The sequence below is a fragment of the Pelodiscus sinensis genome, chromosome 30 (genome assembly GCF_049634645.1).
Source record: "Pelodiscus sinensis isolate JC-2024 chromosome 30, ASM4963464v1, whole genome shotgun sequence".
In the NCBI taxonomy this organism is placed as follows: Eukaryota; Metazoa; Chordata; order Testudines; family Trionychidae; genus Pelodiscus; species Pelodiscus sinensis.
In genome coordinates this window covers 3140973-3146987 of record NC_134740.1, presented here as the reverse complement: position 1 = coordinate 3146987, position 6015 = coordinate 3140973, and the positions used below count along the sequence as shown (strand labels likewise).

At 47.8% G+C, this 6015-nt stretch overlaps 1 pseudogene; it reads right to left on the bottom strand.

Moving 5' to 3' along the window:
* Positions 1-4210: 4210 nt before the first annotated feature.
* Positions 4211-5152, bottom strand: LOC102446290 (olfactory receptor 5V1-like; annotated as a pseudogene).
* Positions 5153-6015: the final 863 nt, after the last annotated feature.

The window sequence follows — 6015 nt, the reverse complement described above, 5'->3', positions numbered from 1 at the left end:
CCATCTCCGGAGATATTTAAGAGCAGGTTAGATAAATGTCTATCAGGGATGGTCTAGACAGTATTTGGTCCTGCCATGAGGGCAGGGGACTGGACTCGGTGACCTCTCGAGGTCCCTTCCAGTCCTAATATTCTCTGATTCTCTGATTCTATATATATCTAGTAATTAGCAATTCAACATTATTTAACAGTCTCCGTCTAATCCTTAACCCCATTTTAGCAGCCTAATTCTTAATCCAATTGTAACACACATTCTCACAAACATATTCACACATACCACTCACCCTCTGGCACTGGCCAAACCCCGGGTAACGTTAATTAATTTGGTTGAGGTGGAAATCTGACGTGCACGTCACCCCAATATGCCGAATTGATGGACTCCAACTTGTGGGGCAAAACGGTGTGGTATATATCCCCTCGGCGGTGACCAGTCAGGTGGCATATTATCCACTGGTTTCACACAGTTTGGGTGGGGTGATATCTGTCAGCGGCACCCCCTCCTCTCACTGGTGTGTTCACGACCAATCGTGAAGCACGCCGTTCGCACCACCGAAATCTGCTTGCCTCGTCACGCGTGATAAGCAACGGAATGTCCTTGGTCAGCTTTCGCCCTTGTTAATTCTTCTTATCTGGGAACGTGACCTCCTTCCGTACCGTATTGTCTCCTCGGCACACCCAGTCTCTTCTTTCACACAGTTCTTTCTCTCAAAGTTGTAAACAAGGTCATAATCCTTCGGGGCACTGACTCGAACTATAGTACAGCCTCTCTTCAGCTCACTTCGGGTACATCTAGACTACAGGGTTTTGTCGACAGACGTTTTGACGACAGATACTGTTGACAAAGCTTCTGTCGACAAAGAGCGTCTAGACTACATCCAGTTCTGTCGACAAAGCAAGCCGCTTGGTCAACATAACAGTGTGGACACAAAGGACAGTGTAGATGCAATAATGCCTTCTATCGACAGAACTCTGTCAACAAAAGGCGTTATTCCTCGTAGAATGAGGTTTACATATGTTGACAAAACTGCTGAGTTTTGTGGATGTTATGTCGACGTAACTCAAAGGCAGTGTGGACGCAGGTATAGTTTTGTCCACAAAAGTCCACTTTTGTTGACAAAACCCTGTAGTCTAGACACACCCTTCCTGTTAATTCACTCATGCCAACCATTCACACTGCTCATGATTCGTGGCAATGACCTGGGGCAGGTAGTTGGGTGGGGGGAGAGAGGATGGGGGTACCAGAGGCAGACTATGGCTGAGAAGAGCTTACCTCGGCAGCTCCCAGCCAGCAGCCCTGCAGGAACCTGAAGGCTGCGGTCACAAGTTGCTCCACCTGGCTCTGATCCAGCAGGGTGAAGGGACGTGGGAGGGAGGGAGGAGGCTTCATTGGCAGCCCCCACCGCCAGCAAAATCTCTCAGCTGCTATTGGTCAGAAACGGGCCAATGGGAGCTGAGAGATTTTGCTGAGGGGCGGGGCACAGCATAAAATCTCCCACCTCGCTCCCAGAATCCAGCAGCCCCATTTAAAGTGGCGGTCGCCGGGCTGGGCTTAAGGGAGCCAGCGAGGCAGCCGCAGGCCGGATCCAACCCGCTGGGAACCTCTTGCCCAACCCTGGCTTAGATCCTCTGTCATGGGATGGGGTCTAAGAATACCCAGTACCCCTCCCATGCCCAGAAGGCAGCATTCCAGCACAATGGTAAGACATGGGTGTAAGGCAAATGCACAGGCATTCCCAGGGCGTATCGGATCTCTTCGAAGCCAAGGACAGCCTCCTCCAAGGGACGGCAGCTCCGGAGGAATTTCTAGCTCAACAGTTCAGTTCTGTCCAGGAGAGAGATGGGAATTTCCTTGGCAGGAACGACTCCTTTGGCTGCGCCATGACTCATGCGCAATGAGGCACAGGCCTGCTTCCGGTGGACAATGGTCCATGGCTCCAGCAGATTTGCCAACGCTCTTTAATTTGCAACCCTTCAGCCAGGCCAGAGTTGCCCCACCCACCCCCACGGCAGCAAGGATGTGGACGAATTGGAGAGAGTCTAATGCTAATGGCATATTAGGGTGCGTTAGGAGGAGCGTTGCCAGCAGATCCAGAGAAGTGATTATTCCCCTTTATTCGGCACTGGGGAGGCCACATCTGGAGTATTGTGTCCAGTTCTTGGAAAGGATGTGGACGCATTGGAGAGGGTCCAGCGGAGGGCAACAAAAATGATTCAGGAGCTGGGCACATGACCTACGAGGAGAGGCTGAGGGATTTGGGCTTGTTTAGTCTGCACAAGAGAAGAGTGAGGGGGGATTTGAGAGCAGCCTTCAACTCCCTGAAGGGAGGTTCCAAAGAGGATGGAGAGAGGCTGTTCTCAGGGGTGACACAAGACAGAATGAGGAGCAACGGTCTCATGTTGCAGTGGGGAGGTTTAGGTTGGAGATGAGGAAAAACGATTTCCCGAGGAGGGTGGGGAAGCACTGGGACGGGTTCCCTAGGTGAGGGGGGTGAAATCTCCATCCCTAGAGGTTTTTAAGTCCCGGCTTGACCAAGCTCTGGCTGGGATAATTTATTTGGGGTTGGTCCTGCTTTGAATAGACTAGATTGGTTGGACTAGATGGTTTCCTGAGGTCTCTTAGGGTACGTCTAGACTACAGGGTTTTGTCGGTCGACAGAAGATTTGTCAAAGCTTCTGTCGACAAAGAGCATCTAGACTACAGCCAGTTCTGTCGACAAAGCAAGCCACTTTGTCGACATAACAGTGTGGACGCAAAGGACAGTGTAGATGCCGTAATGCCTTCTATCGACAGAACTCTGTCAACAAAAGGCGTTATTCCTCAAAGAATGAGGTTTACATACATCGACAAAACTGCTGAGTTTTTTCGACGTTATGTCGACATAACTCAAAGGCAGTGTGGACGCAGGTATCGTTTTGTCGACAAAACCCTGTAGTCTAGACACACCCTTACAGCCCTCATCATCTATCTATCTATCTCCACAACCCCCCTCTATCTATCTATCTATCTATCTATCTATCTATCTATCTATCTATCTATCTATCTATCTATCTATCTATCTTCTCTTCCAAAGTCTTTCTATCATATATTTGATGTGAATTGCATAAATTCTGCTCTTTGAAAAGAAGTTAAATCATAGAATCATATATTGAAATAACAGGAAGCTTGCATAGACGTGGGGTAGTTATTTTGGGATAGCTCTGGTATCTCGAAATAGCTATGGCATGTAGATGTATCCTTAGATGCTATAAAGTGTAGAACATTGATTAGGGAAGCTAAAGACATCATGGTCAACACCATCCACGGGCAAAGAAAAAGAAGGACATTTTCAAAAGCATCTGGAAAAAAGTCATTGAAATGGTGCAGACTTATTACTCGATGGACATGGTAAAATTGTTGATAATATAAAAAAAGCAAAAGGATTCAACTGTGGGCTGATATGAAAAGAAGCAGATTGGCCATTATGTATTGGGTGGGAAAACTTTGTATTGTGTTATCACTTCTACTGAGGAGTTTTCTTATGAGGTGTGGCTGAACACCAGCATCAGGGGCTGTACAACAATATAGATGCTACCCTAAAAAAATGAGTCAAACATAAAATAAGACAAAGTGCACAATTAATAAATTATACATAAGTTCATGGAGGTTAGGTCCATCAATGGCCATTAGCATGGATGGGTAGGAATGCTGTGCCTAGCCTCTGTTTGTCAGAAACTAGGAACGGGATGGATTGGTGGATGAATCCCTGTTCTGTTCACGCATAAGAACATAAGAACGGTCATACTGGGTCAGACCAAAGGTCCATCCAGCCCAATACTCTGTCTGCCCACAGTGGCCAATGCCAGGTGCCCCAGAGGGCGTGAACCAAACAGATAATGATCAAGCCATCTCTCTCCTGCCATCCATCTCCACCCTCTGACAAACAGAGGCTTGGGACACCATTCCTTACCCATCCCGGCTAATAGCCATTAATGGACTTAACCTCCATGAATTTATCTAGTTCGCTTTTAAACCCTGTTATAGTCCTAGCCTTCACAACCTCCTCAGGCAAGGAGTTCCGCAGACTGACTATGCGCTTTGTGAAGAACTTCCTTTTATTTGCTTTAAACCTGCTGCCCATTAGTTTCATTTCACTTTCTCTGGGATACCTGGAAGACAGGAGTCTGAGTTAGATGAACCTTTGATCTGACCCAGTCTGGCCGTTCTGATGTTCTTATCTAAGGTAAAGAGGATTTTTTACCAGTATTTTCCTCACAGCTCTTTTCACGTCTTTGTTTTTCAGGCTGTAGATGATGGGGTTTAACATAGGGGTCAGGATGCTGTACTGGACGGAGAAAAATTGCTCTACAACCAGTGAAGAAACCGAGCTGGGTTTCGTGTATTGGAAAATTGCCGTCCCGTACAATAAACCCACCACGACAAGGTGAGAGCTGCAGGTGGAGAAGGCTTTACGGCGGCCCTCTGCAGACTGTATCCGCAGGATGGCGGAGATGATGAAGATGTAGGAGACCAGGGTGGGGAGGAAGGAGCTGAAACCAAATATAACCGCGGAAGAAAGAAGAGCGACTTGATTGGTGAAGGTCGTAGAGCAAGACAGGGGTAAGAGCGGAGGGAGCTCACAGCTGAAATGGCGGATTTCATTGGGCCCACAAAAGTGCAACTTCAACACAGGGACCGTGTTGACCAATGAATACATGAGCCCCATAATCCAGGAGCCACCTACCAGCTGTTTGCAGACTCGTGGGCTCATGGTCCCCACATAACGCAACGGGTGACATATGGCCGCGTACCGGTCGTACGCCATGGCAGAGAGGAGGAAAATTTCCGTCACTGCTAAGAGGAGGATGAAGAACATCTGGGCAAGGCAGCCGTGGACCGAAATAGTTTTGTGCTTTGCGGAGAAATTCACCAACATCTTGGGGACAACCGTAGAGGAGTAGCAGAGATCGATAAACGACAAATGGGACAGGAAGTAGTACATGGGCGTGTGGAGGTGAGGGTCTACTCTTATCACCAGCATGATCGCCATGTTCCCCACCAGCGTGATTAGGTAAATAATGAAAAAGACCAAGAAGAGAAAAATCTGGAGGTGTGGGTCATGAGTAAATCCCATGAGAAAAAACTCAGTCACATTAGTTTGGAATTCCATTCACATATGGTGAATTCTGCCACCTGTAGAAAGAGGGGGGAAAATTACAGTTCATCGATATCGTATCCGTATTTGGAAATTCTCTGACATAGAAAATCGAAACGAGATTTTTCAAAGCCACCGGGTCGGTGTCCATGTCCATATTCACATCCCATGCTCCGAGGGGCGTGAAAATAAGGTTTCTCTTATTACATCAGGGTTTACATTAGTATTTTCTTCAGTTACACAGAGGTCCACTCCTTGTTCTCGAATATTTCTCACCACGGGTCCGTCTAACCGACATTCTTTTTCGAAAGAGGATATGCAAATTCCGTGAGAATTTGCATATCTTCTTCTGATCTCACTTTTGAAAGAGGATCTGTGCTGAAGCTGGAAACTATTAAGGAAATCATAGAATCCGAGGTGTGGAAGGGACCTCAGGAGTCATCGAGTCCAACCTCTCTGCCCAAAGCAGGATCAACCCAACTCAATCATCCCAATCAGGGACTTGTCAAGCAGGAACTTAAAAAGATCTAGGGATGGAGATTCTATGCCCTCCCTAGGGAATCCAGCCCAGTACTTCACCACCTGCCTAGGGAAATAGTTTTTCCTTGTCTCCATCCTAGACCTCCCCCACTGCAACTTGAGACCATTGCTCCTTGTTCTGCCATCCGTCACCACTGAGGCCAGCCTCTCTCCAGCATCTTTGGAACCTCCCGCCAGGTAGTTGAGGGCTGTGACTGAATTCCCTCTCGCTCTTCTCTTCTGCAGACTGAACAAGCCCCAATCCCTCAGCCGCTCCTCGTAGGTCATGTGCTCCAGCTCCCTCTTCATTGTGGTTGCCAAAACCATGTCATCAGATGCATGGAGTGGCACTCACAGAGGGCGGG